The sequence below is a fragment of the Lepidochelys olivacea genome (genome assembly GCF_965140295.1).
Source record: "Lepidochelys olivacea isolate rLepOli2 genome assembly, chromosome: 1".
NCBI classification, from domain to species: domain Eukaryota; kingdom Metazoa; phylum Chordata; order Testudines; family Cheloniidae; genus Lepidochelys; species Lepidochelys olivacea.
Genome location: NC_140411.1, coordinates 209149703 through 209168072, shown reverse-complemented (window position 1 = coordinate 209168072; position 18370 = coordinate 209149703). Strand labels below are relative to the sequence as shown.

At 47.7% G+C, this 18370-nt stretch overlaps 1 protein-coding gene across 1 annotated transcript in view; it reads left to right on the top strand.

The window, feature by feature from the left end:
* VTCN1 (V-set domain containing T cell activation inhibitor 1) overlaps positions 1 to 18370 on the top strand; it is a 39284-nt gene that overhangs the window by 6207 nt on the left and 14707 nt on the right. The window lies entirely within an intron of this gene.

Below are 18370 nucleotides of genomic sequence, written 5' to 3'. Positions count from 1 at the left end.
CGTTTGCCCTAAGAATAAATGTTTTTTGCTTTGTGAAGTCTGGTCGGTAATTGATATTCACTGTTGTAGCCCCTGGGGAAAGAGTTAACGCCAGATGCTGGACCCTGGTCAGACCTGGTGGGAAAATCACAGTGAGGTACAGAGGGACTGCAAACCTAAAATCCCAGTCTGGAGGGAGAGAGACCTGGTGGTGACAGCTGGGAGCCTGAAATCAAGGGATCTCAGAGGGGAAATACAGGTGCAATTATCCTGAAATTGTGCAGGTTGTGACAGATTTCTAAGGGCCAGATTCTGTCACTTACACTGAGTAGCACCTTACTCTTCAAGTAATCCCACCGCCCTCCTGATTTCAGTGGGACAGTCACAGGGTGGCCAGCCCCTTTAAGGGGAGAGATCCAGCCCCACCTGTGACACATTTTGCTTACCTCCTCAGGTGGGGAAAAGGAAGGCTATGTGACTGGTGGGTCATGTGACTCAGTCAGGCCTTTAAAATATCTAGCCCAGAGGCTGGGGAGAAAGGTGGAAGTGGTGGATGACTTTTCCTAGTCTAGGGGAGCTGCAGTCTCATTCTGGAAGAGGGGGAGGTTGTCACAGGGAGATAAGCACTGGGACTCATTGCTTTGGTAAAGAGTGAGACTTGGTTTAAATAGGGTGTGAGTCCCAGGAGAGATGGGAGACCACTTTGGTTTATGCTGTACTTGGACTGCCAGCAGGGAAAAGCCAGGAGGGTCAGCAATCTGGTCAGAGTGAGAAGAACTATGAGTTGAGCCCAGGAGGGGGCAGAATACCTTTAGTTTATGTTAACTTGGGGCTGTTGTCAAAGGTGGTGTTTATTTTGGACTTTGAGTACCCTGAAAGGGGACTGAACTCTGAGAGTGACCCAGCTGGGGGGCTGAGCCATGCGAATCCCTAGGAGAGATGGAAAACTCTGAGGCGAAAATGAGGAAGGGGTGCTGCAGAGCCATCCTATGCCACAAACAGGTGTTCTGGAGACAGCAACCTTACTACAGTGACTGTTCATGGAGTGAGGGAGTACTCAATGTGAGTAAGGTAGCGGAGGTTGAATATCGGGCAGTGAATGAAGCAAGGGTGCACTCACTGAATACTGAGAATCAAAAATGATGAATTAAGACTTTTTTAAAAAATAATGACTCTAGCCCTCGTCTTACTTGGCTGAGCAGGTGAGTAAGGAGGAGTATGGTCTACTTCACCCCTTGCTTAGCTAAGCAAGATCTATCCTGGGGTCTGGTGCAGCCCCTGGTCCCTGGATAATCCCCCTTTTTAGGCAAGTGAAGAGGTACAAGGGAAGGGAGGAGCCTTGGCTTCACCCACCCTCTATTCAATGGCCTAGCATGAGGGGAGAAGTAAGCTGCACCCTTCCAAGTGTTACAGTGACCTGTTTTCTCCTCCTTGTAGCCAGAGGACCATAGAGGAAGAGTTGCACCTCAGAGGGGGATGGATCTCTGAGGCACAACAATTCCTGGAGCTACTCTTGTACAGCTACCACAACCAGATGCTTGTGGTTTTTTTGTTTTTGTTTTTGTTTTAAATAGCTCTCAGGGCTGCGGACACGGGGAGGAGTAGCACTTTGTACTGGCAGGCAGTGTGTCTCTCCCACACAGAACCTCTGAGAACAGTGGTGTGAGTATCTGATGGGTATGTGGTAGGAGACATCCTTGAGGTTCAGGGCCACATACCGGTCTCCTTGGGAGAGGGAAGGGGTGGTGATTTGAAGATCAGCATTCTGAACTTGAAGATCTTTATGTAGTTGTTTAGTCCAGGGATCTCAAACTCCAAATCACCACAAGGGCCACATGAGGACTAGTACATTGGCCCAAGGGCCACATCGCTGACACACACACCCCTGCCCCTGGCCCTGCCCCCACTCCACCTCTTCCATGAGGCCCCGCCCTGGCCCGCCTCTTCCTATCCGTTCCCTGCCCCCATTCCAACCCCTTCCCCAAAGTCCCCACCCCAACTCCTCCCCCTCCCTGCCCCTATTCCAACCCCTTCCCCAAATCCCTGCCCTGTCTCTTCTCCACCTCTTCCCCTGAGCAGGCAGATCCCCACTCCTCCCCCTCCCCCCTGGAAAGCACTAAGCGCCACCAAACAGTTGTGGAGGTAGGCAGAGGAGTGGGGACGCGGCGCACTGGGGGGAGGGTGGGTGGTGGGTGAGGGGAGCTTGGTGGCCGCAGGAAATAACTTGTGGGGGGTGCAGGGAGCTTGGCGGGCCGCAGCAAATAACTCTGTGGGCTGCGTGTTTGAGACCCCTGGTTTAGTCCCTGAAGAGCTAAGATGGAATGAAGGCCATCTACCTCCTGGCAATCAGCAAAGTACCTTTGCCCAGGCATCTTTGCAGGATTCCCTGTATTGCCTCTTTTGTGAGAAGAAATTCCTCTAGAAACACTTTCTCATGAGAATGATCCTTGAAGCAGGAAAGGAGATTTAGGAAGAGACTTATTGTGGAATTGGCTGTTATAACCATTTTAGACAACGTCTAACATGCCTGGATCGGTGGTAATCACACACAAGGCATCAAAGAAATGGGAGAGGTGATCTGCAACAGGAAGGGACACAGATAGGTGAGCACGTGGTTCTCTACAATCCTGTTGAACCTGTAGACGGCAGGTAGATGAGGCAGGGTCACTGCTAGAGTTATGATGGCCTTGCTTGGGTCTGTTTCTTGGCCAGGTATTCTGAATGAAACTGGGCCTGGGGCTTTCATTGGAGAGATCTGTCTTCTTGCCATGGATATGGCCTCTGGTAGCAGAAGACTGGGATAGGCTGAGAGAATGAGCCTTAGGGCTGGTGGGCTTCATCTTGTTGAGGGCATCATTGTCTTGGAGCTGAAAAGTAGTGCCTCGATCCTCAATTGGGCCTCAGAAATGAGTCCAGACATCTAGAATCATGAATACACTGGGAGAGTCACTCTGGAGGCCACACACTTAGCACATGTGTCTGATGAATCATAGACCTCTCCTAGGGCATATTTTGCCACAGTTTGGCCTTTGGTGCCCAGATTTTTTTGCAGGCTGCTCTGATCCTTTGGAAGAGGATCAAAAATCAAAATGAGATATACCACATGGGATAATGGAATCTTTCCATTATCACCTGGTAATTCACAACTGACATGCCCGAGCTGCTCAAAGGTTAGACCTTCCTGACCAAAGCAGGTAATATTCAGTCTTTTAGGGGAAGGATGCAAACACGTTGATCCCATGGGTGCTGAGATGAATAGGGTCTTGGTGACCAGGTTTTGAGAGAAGTAATCAAAATTCCAAAAAAGAACTAGGTATTTCCTGCAGGATGGATTGATTTAAATAAGAGACTTAAATCAATGATTTTAACATGATTTAAATCACCTAGTAGAAAGTCTCAATTTAAATAATGGATTTAATCAATTTTTCTATTTGTACTTCAGTTATTTTTAAAGAAAGGTACATTCTCACTGGTTGATTCAATTATTAAAACATGTTGATTTACAACTAAATAGAGACTTTACACTAGATTTGGTACATCTTTTTGCTACCTAGGAGGGTACAATATAACTATATACATTTATTTAAGCAATTATACAGCTTAATATTTTCAGATGCTTATTAATTCTACATTTTTAGTATGTTAAAAATGGTGAATGATATGTTGCTCATTTACTAGATGATTATCTTTTTGCTCATGGTTTGTGTCAAGCCGAATTAGGATTGTCACTGAAATTTAATTAAATACACAACGGCATATACAATTTATTTTTAATAAACAAAACAACCTTAAATGTTTTGGAAACGTAAACTTATCAAAGCACGTTTCACATTTACAACTATATGATTTATTAAAGGAACCGAGAGATTAACTGCAGTCAGTGAATTTAACTGATTATTTCAGGTCAGTCTGGGAAAAATGTCAAAGGTGCCTAAATGATAGTGACTGGAGCTTAAGTTCCTACTCACCTAAGTCTCTTGAATATGAAACATCAGTCTCCTAAACATACATCTGATGAAGTGGGTTCTAGCCCACAAAAGCTTATGCCCAAATAAATGTGTTAGTCTCTAAGGTGCCACAAGGACTCCTTGTTGTTTTTATCAGTCTCCTAAGTTCTTAGGCTGTCCTTTACTCTTTTAAAACTAGTAGATCGCCCCTCGCCCCTCATTTTTATTCATAGGCTGGAAGAGAAAGACAAGCGTTCCTGCTTTTTCAACTGCCAGTCAATATCTCAACTTTGAATGAACTAAGCCAAATGAAAAAAATATTTTTTTCTGGGCCTTTGGAAGATGCTACTTCTGTCAAAAGCTGAGTTAGCATTTCAGCAAGTTCCAGGTGCTTAGCTAGTGAAGTCCACCAGTTCACTCACAGTGTTTGCACTTTTTGAAACATCATTAGCAGACATGTACTGCTTGAATGGTTCACCTCCAGCCCTGAAACTTATGATGTTTGACATGATAGATGGGCGATTATTAGATGCCCATGTCACAGCAGCATCTTCTTCTTCAGCAGTTAGGCATGTACCTTGGTACTTTGGGTTAAGAACATAGGCAAGAAAATGAGGTGGAGCAAGTGCTTGATCCATCCACTTTTTTACTGCTTGTCATTTAACTTTGTTGTTGGATATTTCTTTCTTCACTGTCTCTAAAAGTTCCTTCCAAAGTTCACCAGCATCAGCACTACTGCAGCAATCTTTCGGCAGTTTGTCCAAGATTATGGAAGTAGGCTCAATCCATTGAAACGTATCTCCTACGTTTCTCTGTATCCAGTGTTGACTACTTTAGCTATGATCGTTCCATCTGTTTTGTAATGATTTTCTTCAAATTGTCATCAGAATAGGCCAGTTCTTAATAAATAGCTCAAAACAGTGAGCCACTGAATTCCATTGTACATCTTGCAGGAGAATTAGCTTGGCTCTTCCTGCTCTCTTCAGTGAAACTGAAGCAATGTGATTGTTATCGAAGTATTTTTCAATTTCAGCGTCTTCCTTTATTTCTGGAGTTGTACTTAAGTCTTTGGCTAAATGATGCATCAAATGAGCACTGTATTCATATTCTCTTCATTATCTTTGTCTAGATTTCTAACCTTTGCGCCACTTGCAGCATTGTCTGTGACAAAGCTACGCACTTGACACTTGAATTATTGTTTAGTTTGTTACAGCTTTTACTGCTACTTCTCTATTCTGCTACATGGGCATTTCCTAATACATCAGTTGTCACACAAGCACATATGACTAAATCATTGTGTACATTGCTCAACCCATCAAGACTCAGATTAATGAATTTCCCTGTTTTTTGCACGCTGTTCAATTTCCTTCTCATACACTGTATTCAGCAACCTTCCAGCAATGTCTGCATTGCAGGGTGGAGGATAGCCTGATCATGACTGAACTATGTCAGTGAAATGTTTGTTCTGAACAAGACAAAAGGGAGAATGTGTTGGATAAATGAACCAACCAGTCTTTGCATCTACGGAGTTTTGCTGGTCCTGATTACAAACTCATCCATGGGTTTATTAGATAATGAAGAAAGTCTTTTTTTTTTTATACAGGTTATTTACTATCTGATATATGTTTAGTTGCAGCACTGGTGGTGATGACAGAGATGACTCTGAATTGTGGACGTGAAGATGATATCTAAGCTGGACCCTGAAGCAAAAGGGGATTTAAAAAAAAAAGTCACTATCACTCACTAAAAAAAAAACATTTCAGAAGTCCAGCAGTGACAGTAAAAATGTAGCTGATAAATACTCCCACAACAAACTAACATCCCAATTATATTTTGAACACAAACATTTTGAAATTAATAAGTAATCAATCCACTCAAAGCACAAATTTATGAGAATAACGTAAGTCATCACGTACTGTCATGTAAGACACAGCTAGCAGTCCACAAGAATGATGCAAAAATAAGTTTACTAACCGGTTGGTCCAGATAGTTCAGACATGTCCACATCATCATCGTCACACTCATTGCATTCTGAAGAGCATTTTTCATAATGTTGTTTCATTCTAATAACCCAAGCTTGCGTCTCTCTGTTGCACTGTTTACATTTGCCACATATTCCTTTTATTAGCCAGAGGTACAGGAGTTTCCTGAAAATATTCCCAAATAGCATCTGTTTTACGACCTGCAGCCACGGTAGGTGTTTCTTCCTCCAGTCCCCAGGTGTTGAAATCAACACTAAGGGCTGCACTCTGAAGAATGTTGTCTCGTCTTCCCAGTGTCCTGCTTTGAGACCAGTGTTCTTTTGTTCTTGTTGCACTCTCTGCTCCTTCTCCCTTGTTATCTAACTTCCGTGCTCCACCCTCACCCCCAGAAAAACAAAACAACTAACAATAATTCAAGACTTCTACTCCTGTAACCCACATGCTTTTTGTACGGCAGTATTTGAATTGTTGTAGAGACAGAGAAGGAGACAGTGGAGAAATTACTGAATTTCTGTTTCTTTGTATCTCTTTCTGTGTACACACACAAGGGACAGAGCAAAGCCATTTATGTGAAGTAACCAGAACTATCCAGAGGCGAGGGCTGATAGTTACTGGGCAGATCAGTCTTTTTCCATGAGCTGGAGAGTAAATTTCCATGGTGGGTGGAGTCATAAATATTCATAATTTGAGAACTGCGCCAATCAGAGCTCAGGTAGAGAGAGGCTATCACATAGGAGCATGAGACCACTCAGGTCAGCTCAGTGGATGGTCCTGACGATACACAATGCTGTCTCCTGGAGTCAAAGGCCAGGGTCCCCATGCCTGTAATGACTTTGACAGTCTCTTGAAATCAGTAGCACAGCCCCTGGTTTCCCCACAGAAGCAAGCTGTTAATACAGTACACAACCTATTGTGCCATATCTATAAAGCTGGACCTCAAAAGTTGGATGTTTTTCCCCTGGTTCTTTCTCTATATAGAAAAGCAGCCTTTAACTCCAAGTGTTTGATAGAGATTCATGGATTCAACACATTTTTTTTATTTAAATGCTTTACAAGATTATAATAATCGTAGGCCTTAACATATTTTATATAAAATTCAGATTCCACTTAAAGCAGATTTTTAATAAAAAAATTATAATTTAAATAACAAATCTGTTTAATTTTATTTTTTAAAAGTAATTGAATCTTTATCCATCCTGATATCCTATTTCCTATTTTGGGCACAGCTGGAGAGGTAGCAGGCATTAGCCAGGAGTCATTTACTGGATCAGGGTGTCCCTGACTGAAGAGGGACTCAGTGGACTAGCCAGACGAGGTGGCAGTTTCCAGATGTAGCCTGTGTGCCACCCTACCTGGAGCTCCTGTAATTGTTTGTATTCATCACGTGGTAACACCACAAAGGAGTCTGCCACAGAGTGGCTGGCCCCTTAAGGGAAGATGGGGGACCCCCCAGTGCACCTGTGACAATCTTAACTTGTCTCCCCAGGTGGGAAAATGAATTTGGTTATGTGACTAACTCAGGCCAAGCCTAGGGATATAAGGGGAAGGATTGAGGGAGAGTAGAGTTCCTCAAAGAGGAGCTGCTGAAGCCAGCTGCTGGAGGAACTGATGTGTGTATGCGGGGGGGAGGGGGGGCAGTGATGAGCTGCCAAAATCTTAACAACTGGTTCCACCCCCGCCCCCCGGGACTCCTGCCCCATCCAACCCCCCGTGTTCCTTGATGCCTCACCCCAGGACCCCTGCCCCATCTACCCCCCTCCCCTATCTGCTCCCAGAACCGAGCAGGAGGGTCTCTTGGGCCACCATAGTGGGTGCCCACCCCACCCCTAAGAGCCAAAGGGACCTGCCGGGGGGCGAGGTGGGGAGTCCCGGAGGTGCTTACCTGGGGCAGCTCCCAGGAAGCATCCAGCAGGTCCCTCTGACTCCTAGGGGTAGGGTAGTATAGCTAAGGGGGGAGCAGGGGGAGCCGCCGCTCCCCCCACTGATCACATCAAAAGTGGCGCCTTAGGCACCGACTCCCTGGGTGCTCTGGAGCTGGAGCGCCCATGGAGAAAATTTGGTGGGTGCAGAGCACCCACCAGCAGCTCCCCGTCCCGCGCCCAGCCCCAGCTAGCCTCCACTCTGCCCCCGTATCCGTCCCTGAACGCACCGCCCCGCTCTGCTTCTCCCCCCACCCCGGCTTCCCACAAATCAGCTGTTCGGGAACCCTGGAAGGGCTGAGAAGCAGGCAGTGGCTTCACACTCAGGCTGAGGGTGGTGGAGGTGAGCTGGGGCGAGGAGCGGTTCCCCTGCGTGCCCCCACCCCCGGGTTACCACCTCATGCTCCCCCCCCCCCCGCTCACCTCCGCCTCCCTGGGCCTGAGTGTGAAGCCGCCGCCTGCTTCTCAGCCCGCCCCGGCTTCCAGCGCGAACAGCTGATTAGCGGGAAGCCTGGGGGTGGGGGCGGAGAAGCAGAGCAGGGTGGTGCATTCAGCAGAGGAGGCAGAGGCGGAGCGGAGGTGAGCTGGGGCTGGGGGTGGGGTGGAGCGGGGAGCTGCTGGTGGGTGCTCAGCCCTGGAGCACCCATGGAGTCGGCACCTAAGGCTTTTGGCCGGTTAAATTTAGAAGCCCTTTTAGAACCGGTTGTCCCTTGCGGAACCGGTGGGAACCGGCTCCAGCTCACCAGTGTGAGGGGGGGGAGAAGTTTGCTGGTTAGCAGCCCCAGGAAGGAGGGCTGTGTAACCCCTAAACTTACGTGGGGAGCTACGGGCCATGGAGGCCAGGACTTAAAGTTATAGTCACCAGGAAAGAGAACCATGAGACCCTAGACTTGAAGGATGAACTATGGGCTGGGGAGGCCAGAACTTAAAGCCAAAGTCCTGAGAAAGAGAGAATTGTGAGACCCTAACCCTGAGGAGTGACCAGAAAGGAACTTTGGTGGGAGCTGAACGATGCTGAATAAATTAGACCCCAGGAAATAGGGAATATTCTTTCAAAGGTTTGGCTGTGACTGGATTATTCTGGGGGAACTCAGAGGGAAACTGAGGCAGGGTGCCTGTCAACCCGCTCCAGGCTATGAGGGAGCACCCAGGGATGGCACCTAGTTACAGAGCCAATGTTGTTACCTGGAGAGTTACATCTCCCTCAGGAGGTCCCTCAGGACCTGTCCTCGTGCTCAGTGTGACGATCCCCAAAGTAGGAAGAGGTGGTGGAGCCTACTCCTCATGTAGTGGTAGTTGAGGCTGGACTACCTGGAGAGATGCGGGAGCTGAGGGGACAACTTCCAAAGCCATAGGGGGAGGTGTTTGTGTTACAAGTGGAAAGATAGTCCCTCTGTCCATGGCCTCTATATAGGGCTACAAAAGTAGTTAGAGGAGCTCTTGCACAAAACCTTCTGATTTGCAGGGACAGAGGTGCAGCTACCCCGAGGAACAGTAGCAGACAGCATTTTCCCTGTGCCAAGGACTCTCAAAGCCAACTTCACATGTAAGTGAGTGTGACTCCTGCCAACCCCGGAACAAAGATATCCATGCCAGAGGGCATGGGGATGGTTCTGGGCTAGAGGAGGAGGCTTCCATCTCAAAGGTCAGCATGGCACAGAGTCTCAATGTGGAGGGAGTCAGTGGTGTGCAAAATGGGGGGAGCGTGTGCTGCAGGCAGTACTGGGGACCCCTGCACTGTCACTCAGGCTGGAGAGATCAGTTCTGGTGCATCTGGTGGACTATAAGGTGGATAGAAAGTTGGCTAGATTGTCGGGCTCAACGGGTAGTGATCAATGGCTCCATGTCTAGTTGGCAGCTGGTATCTAGTGGAGTGCCCCAGGGGTCGGTCCTGGGGCCGGTTTTGTTCAATATCTTCATAAATGATCTGGAGGATGATGTGGATTGCACCCTCAGCAAGTTTGCAGATGACTCTAAACTGGGAGGAGAGGTAGAAACGCTGGAGGGCAGGGATAGGATACAGAGGGACCTAGACAAATTGGAGGATTGGGCCAAAAGAAATCTGATGAGGTTCAACAAGGACAAGTGCAGAGTCTTGCACTTAGGACGAAAGAATCCAATGCACTGCTACAGACTAGGGACTGAATGGCTCGGCAGCAGTTCTGCAGAAAAGGACCTAGGGGTGACAGTGGATGAGAAGTTGGATATGAGTCAACAGTGTGCCCTTCTTGCCAAGAAGGCCAATGGCATTTTGGGACGTATAAGTAGGGGCATTGCCAGCAGATCGAGGGACGTGATCGTTCCCCTCTATTCGACATTGGTGAGGCCTCATCTGGAGTACTGTGTCCAGTTTTGGGCCCCACACTACAAGAAGGATGTGGAAAAATTGGAAAGAGTCCAGCGGAGGGCAACAAAAATGATTAGGGGACTGGAACACATGACTTATGAGGAGAGGCTGAGGGAGCTGGGATTGTTTAGCCTGCAGAAGAGAAGAATGAGGGGGGATTTGATAGCTGCTTTCAACTACCTGAAAGGGGGTTCCAAAGAGGATGGCTCTAGACTGTTCTCAGTGGTAGCAGATGACAGAACGAGGAGTAATGGTCTCAAGTTACAGTGGGGGAGGTTTAGGTTGGATATTAGGAAAAACTTTTTCACTAGGAGGGTGGAGAAACACTGGAATGCGTTACCTAGGGAGGTGGTGGAATCCCCTTCCCTAGAAGTTTTTAAGGTCAGGCTTGACAAAGCCCTGGCTGGGGTGATTTAATTGGGGATTGGTCCTGCTTTGAGCAGGGGGTTGGACTAGATGACCTCCTGAGGTCCCTTCCAACCCTGATATTCTATGATTCTATGATCATCCCTAGAACAGTGCCGGCACTGCTTTTTCTTTGGCGGAGTCAGAGATGTTTCTCTTCTTCCTTGTGGCAGGAGCAGCTGGGTGAGGATTGTGATAGTGCCAAGTTACCAGTGTTGGGCTTCGCTATTGGAGGAGACATTGATCCTTCCTGGGGGAGCAGGAAGGTTGACACCAAGGAGTAGTCTGGAAGCTGTTTGGGGTTGATGGGATAATGTCCCAAACATGCGTGCCAAGTCTGAGGACTCCGGAAGAATCTTGGCAGGGATCGCTGGTGAATGTGGTCCCTGGGGCTTCCTGAACTTCTATGCCGCAGCTGGGGACTTCATGGACTTAGATGACCCCATGCTCAAACTCCATGTAGAGTCTGGTGCAGATGTTGGAGCAAGAGCCAATAACTCAGCCCACTGGGTGGCTGTGGGCTTTTGGCATGCTGTGTGGAACCCTGGCCCCTGAAGTTTCAGTCTATGTCTTCGAGACATCTCCAGTTAGGTGGGCCGAGAGACAGAGTGCTATATCCTGATAGGCTCAAGCTGTGCAGTGGGCTTGAGAGTGGGACACCCCTGGAGAGAAGAGGCCTATCACTTCATGAGGCATTAGACTCTGGAAAGATCAAGGAACATGATTCACGTTGTGGGTATCCTTTCTGGCACTCGGGACTGGGCATGACCTCAGCTCCAAGCCAAACCCTGGTGGGGAGAGGAAAAGTTCTCCAAATTCTATCTAACTTAATTATCTTGACTTAGATTGAACACTCTTTGGGGAAGGGACTGTTTTATTCTGTGTTTGCACAGCACCTAGCACAGTGGGGTTCTGGTCCATGAGTAGGGCTCCTAGGCTCTACCAGAATAGTAATAACAATTTTTAAAAACTAATGTAGAAAGGGGCACTGGGTGAAGGTCTGTGGACACTGGCAGGGCTCGGGCTTATGATCTCTAACAGCATATTAACTATAAATGTTTCAATTGTCCAACCCTATCAATGTCTAAACAACAAATTGAGGGGAATTTGATAAATTAAAAAAACCCAGTGATTTCCCAAACAAGCCTTCCTTGTATTACTTAGATTAACAAGAGCCACCGCTAATTCTTACGTTTGAGAGAAAAACATTTAGATTTATGCATTAGAACATTTGAACTTGTGCTCAATTAGTAAAATATGGTTCTTCTGTTACCACATTAGCAAATGTTAAAAGTTCAATTATTTTGGGGAAAAATAAAAAAACCTACAATTTCTACAGTCTTCATTGACTAGGGTAACATGATAACTGACATTAACTACAAAACTCAGCACATTGTGTTCAGTGATATTTGTAATCCATGTTGGATAAACATTTAATGTCCTCAGTTACAAAACATAATTTTCAAGTATCTCATCAGGAGAGCTGAGCAAATAATGGATTTTTCAGTTTGCTGGCAATTCTTAAAAATATATATATATATTGTTTTGGGTTGAATTGAAAATGAAATTTTCAGTACATTGAAATGTTCAAAATTTGTTTCAGGTCAAATGAAATGTTTCATTCTGATTTTGAGTATTTTAAAACCCTTTTTTTATTTTTAAAAATTAAAGGAAATTTCCAAATGAAGAGTCATTTTGAATTGAAAAATGGAAACGTTTCATTTAGAAAATATGGCAATGAAATGTTTCAAATGTTTTGGAATTTGTTTAGTATTTTTTAGACCAAAACAATTCAGTGAAATGTACATGAATTCTTGATTTGGCAACACCAAAACATTTCTTCAATCTTTCATAAAAATACAAAAAGGTTGAAAAACTTCACCCAGCTCTATTCATTAGCTGAAAGATTCCACTGGTAGGACACTGATCTTTGAAAATCAATCATATTAAAGACAGTATCAGCAGTGAACTTGTAAAAATATATTCTTACTTATACGTAGATGTGACTAAGGGCATGGCTACACTTGCAGATGTAGAATGCTGAGAGTTAAACCAGCCCTCAGAGACCACAGCAGGGAAAGCGCGGCCGTGTTCACACTGTCAGCTGCAAGTGCAGTGGTATGGCCACATTTGCGGCACTTGCAGCAGCATTGAGAGCAGTGCATTATGGGCAGCTATCCCACAGAGTACCTCTTCCCATTCTGGCGCTGTGGCTTGTGGGAAGGGGTCAGGGTGAGGGGCATTCTGGGTCCTGTCCCAATGCCCTGTGATGCATCGCTTTGCATCCCAGCAATCCCTGTGCTTCTGTCCACATTTGGTGCCATTTTTCAACATTTTTTGTACTGGGTGTTCTGTCTTCCCTTTTGGTCTGCGGGAATGGATCCTGAACTTGTGAGGAATATGCTGATGGGTCTCGCCAGCACGTCACAAATTGCAGTCGAGTTACTGCTAAAGCTACAAAGTCACAGTTAGGGGTCCGACCATGATGTCGACTTGCATAACGCATACAACACTAGATTGCTTGAGGCATTCATGGACATGCTCTCCACCATGGAACGCTGCTTCTGGGCTCGGGAAACAAGCACTGAGTGGTGGGATCACATCATCATGCAAGCCTGGGATGACGAGCAGTGACTGCAGAACTTTCGGATGAGGAAAGCCATTCTCATGGGACTGTGTGCTGAGGTCGCCCCCACCCTGCGGGGCAAAGACATGAGACTGAGGGCTGCCTTGCTGGTGGAGAAGTGGATGGCTATTGCAGTGTGGAAGCTGGCAACTCCAGACAGCTACCGATCAGTCACTAACCAGTTTGGAGTGGGAAAGTCGACCGTTGGAATCGTGTTGATGCAAGTGTGCAGGGCCATTAATCGCATCCTGCTCAGAAGAACCGTGAGTCTGTGTAACGTGCAGGACATCGAATCTGGCTTTGCACAAATGGGTTTCCCTAACTGTGGAGGGGCGAAAGATGGGACGTATATTCCAATTCTGGCACCAGCCCACCTAGCCTTCAAGTACGTTAATCGGAAGGGGTATTTCTCTATGGTTCTCCAGGCACTTGTGGATCACCGTGGGTGTTTCATGGACATTAACGCAGGCTGGCCCGGAAAGGTGCATGACGCACGCATCTTTCGGAACACTGGCCTGTTCAGGAAGCTGCAAGCCGGGACTTTCTTCCCAGACCAGAAGATGACCGTAGGGGAAGTTGAAATGCCCACTGTGATCCTTGGAGACCCCGCTTACCCTTTGATGCCGTGGCTTATGAAACCCTACACAGGAGCCTTGACAGCAGCAAGGAGCGGCTCAACAACAGGCTGAGTTGGTGCAGAATGACAGTGTGTGCTTTTGGCTGTTTGAAGGGCTTCTGTTTTCCACCCCCGGGAAAGCCCAAGACCCTCTGGCCTGGGGCACTGGCCAGGAGGAGCCAAGCCCTGCACATGCCAAAGCCCCGCACAGCACTGGCATGGGGAAGCCTCTCTGCCCCTCAGCTAAGCTCTGGAGTGGCGGGAAGCAATTTCCAGCCTGTTCACGCCCCAAACCTACAGGCTTCACAACAGCCCCCTGGGCAGGGGCTTAGCAACCCTCTTCAACCCTCTCCCGCTGCCTTGGGTCCTGCCCCCAGGGAGTGTAGGGCTGCTCTGTCCCCTAGGTGCCCTCCCTTGCTGAGCCACCTTTCTGGACAGTTCGCTGAAGCCCCTGTAGTCAGGTTCCCTGGGCCTGGTGCACAATGCAGCCTTAGGGCTTAACCCCTTCCTGCCTGCGCTGTAGCTGAGGGTGGTTGGCTTATGTCAGTGGCCAGCAGCAGCCTGGAGGGATTAGCTGCCTTTCAACACTGTGTGGGCAGGAAGGGACAAGCTGCTTCCAGCCACACTGGGGCTGGGGGGAGGAGGGGAGAGAAACTCTGTAAAGACACGGGCCAGGTCATCCCTTTCCTCTCCTCCTCCCCTGTGGCTGGAAGAAGCTCCCGTCCCTTCCCTCCCACACAGAGCTCAAAGGCTGCTGCTGGCCACGTTCTGGTGTGAACCCTGGCAGAAATCTGGGTGGGGGGGAATGTGACTCTGCATCCACCACCACGTGTTGCCTTGGGAAGACATGGCGCTAGGTACCAAGAGAGACAGGTCTCTCCCGGGGGCCCAGACAGGCATGGAGGCCAGAGATCACCAGGCAGGGAGGTTTGGGTCAGTCGGTTACCCTCCTGTGTGAGAGAGGTGTACATAAATATGTGTGTGTGTCACCCCTCCTTGTGTGAACCCTAAAGCCTTAAAGATAAGGTAAATAAAAAAAAAATCGAGCAATGCAGTATTTCTGTTTAACAGGGGCTCAGTCTACTTGATGATTTGAAAGTTTGTACAGCATAGTTCTGATTGATTGCTGTTGAGCTTGATTTAATATGAGTAATTTTATCAGGTGTCCTGTATTCAGCATAGGGAAATATGGTCACCCTATTTTAAAGAGGGCAGAGGACTATAAAAAGAAAGGGGAACACCGAAAGGGACCCACTCCTCCTTGCTCACTCTGTCCATCAATTCACTGCACCATAAGAAACACCAGAAGAGGTCTGTTGAAAGCATGTGGTGCATGGATGTGCACAAGTCCATGGGGCTGGATCCAATGCACCTGAGGGTCCTGAGGGAATTGGCTGATGTGATTGCAGAGCCATTGGCCATTATCTTTGAAAACTCGTGGCAATCGGGGGAGGTCCCGGATGACAGGAAAAAGGCAAATAGAATGCCCATATTTAAAAAAGGGAAGAAGGAGAATCCAGGGAACTACAGACCGGTCAGCCTCACCTCAGTCCCTGGAAAAATCATGGAGCAGGTCCTCAAGGAATCCATTCTGAAGCACTTGGAGAAGAGGAAGGTGATCAGGGACAGTCAACAAGGATTCACCGAGGACAAGTCATGCCTGACGGACCTGATTGCCTTCTATGATGAGATAACTGGCTCTGTGGATATGGGGAAAGTGGTGGATGTGATATACCTTGATTTTAGCAAAGCTTTTGATACAGTCTCCCACAGTATTCTTGCCAGCAAAAGTTTAAAAAGTATGGATTGGATGAATGAACTATAGGTGGATAGAAAGCTGGCTATATCATCAGGCTCAACAGGTAGTGATCAATGGCTCCATGTCTAGTTGGCAGCCGGCATCAAGCAGAGTGCCCCAGGGGTCTGTCCTGGGGCCGGTTTTGTTCAACATCTTCCTTAATGATCGGGATGATTTGCACCCTCAGCAAGTTCACAGATGACACTAAGCTGAGGGGAGAGGTAGACACGCTGGAGGGTAGGGAAAGGGTCCAGAGTGATCTAGACAAATTGGAGGATTGGGCTAAGAGAAATCTGATGAGGTTCAATAAGGACAAGTGCAGAGTCCTGCACTTAGCGGTGCATGGGATTCTTTCACCCTACAGGCTGGGGGCTGACTGGCTAAGTGGAAGTTCTGCAGAAAAGGACCTGGGGATTACAGTGGACGAGAAGCTAGATGAGTCAACAGTGTGTCCTTGTTGCCAAGAAGGCTAACAGCATATTGGGCTGCATTAGTAGGAGCATTGCCAGGAGATCGAGGGAAGTGATTATTCCCCTCTATTCGGAACTGGTGAGGCCACATCTGGAGTCCTTCAGCCAGTTTTGGGCCCCCGCCCCACTAGAGAAGGGATGTGGACAAATTGAAGAGAGTCCAGCAGAGGGCAACAAAAATTATTAGGGGGCTGGGGCACATGACTTACGAGGAGAGGCTAAGGGAAGTGGGGTTATTTAGTCTGCAGAAGAGAAGAGTGAGGGGGGATTTGATAGCAGCCTTCAACTACCTGAAGTGGGGCTCCAAAGGAGATGGAGCTAGGCTGTTCTCAGTGGTGGCAGATGACAGAACAAGGAGCAATGGTCTCAAGTTGCAGAGGGGGAGGTTTAGGTTGGATATTAGGAAACACTATTTCCCTAGGAGGGTGGTGAAGGACTGGAATGGGTTACCTCGGGAGGTGGTGAAATCTCCATCCTTAGAGGTTTTTAAGGCCCAGCTTGACAAAGCCCTGGCTGGGATGATTTAGTTGGTGTTGCTGTGTAGAGAAGTGAGACTCATCAGTGCGGCACCTCCTGCTGTTTATCCTGGGAATTAGCTCAATTCCAGCTCAGAGCACCCTCTGCTGACTGGCTGCTCACCTGCCTTTGGCCCCATGTCCTTCCCGGACCCCGGTGCCCCTTTACCTCAGGGTTCTGCCCCCAGCAGTACCCCCTTATTCTGTAAAAAGAAAAGGAGTACTTGTGGCACCTTAGAGACTAAAAAATTTATTTGAGCAGAAGCTTTCGTGAGCTACAGCTCACTTCATCGGATGCATACCGTGAAAAATACAGTGGGGAGATTTTATATACACAGAGAACATGAAACAATGGGTGTTACCATACACACTGTAACAAAAGTGATCAGGTAAGGAGAGCTACTACCAGCAGGAGAGCAGGAGCTGGGGCGGGGAACCTTTTGTAGTGATAATCAAGGTGGGCCATTTCCAGCAGTTGACAAGAACGTCTGAGGAGCAGTGGCGGGGAGGAGGAATAAACATGGGGAAATAGTTTTACTTTGTATAATGACACATCCACTCCCAGTCTTTATTCAAGCCTAATTTAATGGTGTCCAGTTTGCAAATTAATTCCAATTCAGCAGTCTCTCATTGGAGTCAGTTTTTGAAGCTTTTTTTGTTAAAGAATTGTGACTTTTAGGTCTGTAGTCGAGTGACCAGAGAGATTGAAGTGTTCTCCGACTGGTTTTTGAATGTTATAATTCTTGATGTCTTTTTTGTGTCCGTTTATTCTTTTACGTAGAGACTGTCCAGTTTGACCAATGTACATGGCAGAGGGGCATTGCTGGCACATGATGGCATATATCACATTGGTAGATGTGCAGGTGAACGAGCCTCTGATAGTGTGGCTGATGTGATTAGGCCCTATGATGGTGTCCCCTGAATAGATATGTGGACACAGTTGACAACGGGCTTTGTTGCAAGGATAGGTTCCTGGGTTAGTGGTTCTGTTGTGTGGTGTGTGGTTGCTAGTGAGTATTTGCTTCAGGTTGGGGGGCTGTCTGTAAGCAAGGACTGGCCTGTCTCCCAAGATCTGTGAGAGTGATGGGTCGTCCTTCAGGATAGGTTGTAGATCCTTGATGATGCGTTGGAGAGGTTTCAGTTAGGGGCTGATGGTGATGGCTAGTGGCGTTCTGTTATTTTCTTTGTTGGGCCTGTCTTGTAGTAGGTGACTTCTGGGTACTCTTCTGGTTCTGTCAATCTGTTTCTTCACTTCTTTTTGCGGATGCAGATTAACGCGGCTGCTACTTCTGAAACCCTTACTCTGTGTTTCCCCTCCCAGGGGAACCCCCAACCCTCTATCCCCACTTTGCCTCAGTGGCTACTGCCAGTCATCATCTAGCCCCCACTCACTGTGGCAGACTGCAGTGTAATGGTCACTCCTCATTGACAATGGGGAAGGACCTGCTGCCTTTGCCTATTCCCGGGCTGCACCTCTGCAGTACCAGTACCTTCTATAGGCCTTGCACAAGGCTTGCAGCCTGGGGAGTTACCAGGCCGGGGCTCCCCAGCTCCTCTTGCCTTTCCCCAGGACTACTCTACCTTAGGTACCCTTCTCTCTCAGGCAGCTAGGTCCTTCTCTCTCCACCACTAGAGAAAGACTGAGTCAGTGCCTGACTTGCAGCCTCTTTTATAGGGACAGCTGTGGCCTGATTGGGGCATTGTCCCAGCTGTGGCTGCTTCCCCAATCAGCCTAGCCTTTCACAGGAGCGGGGTAACTGCCCCAC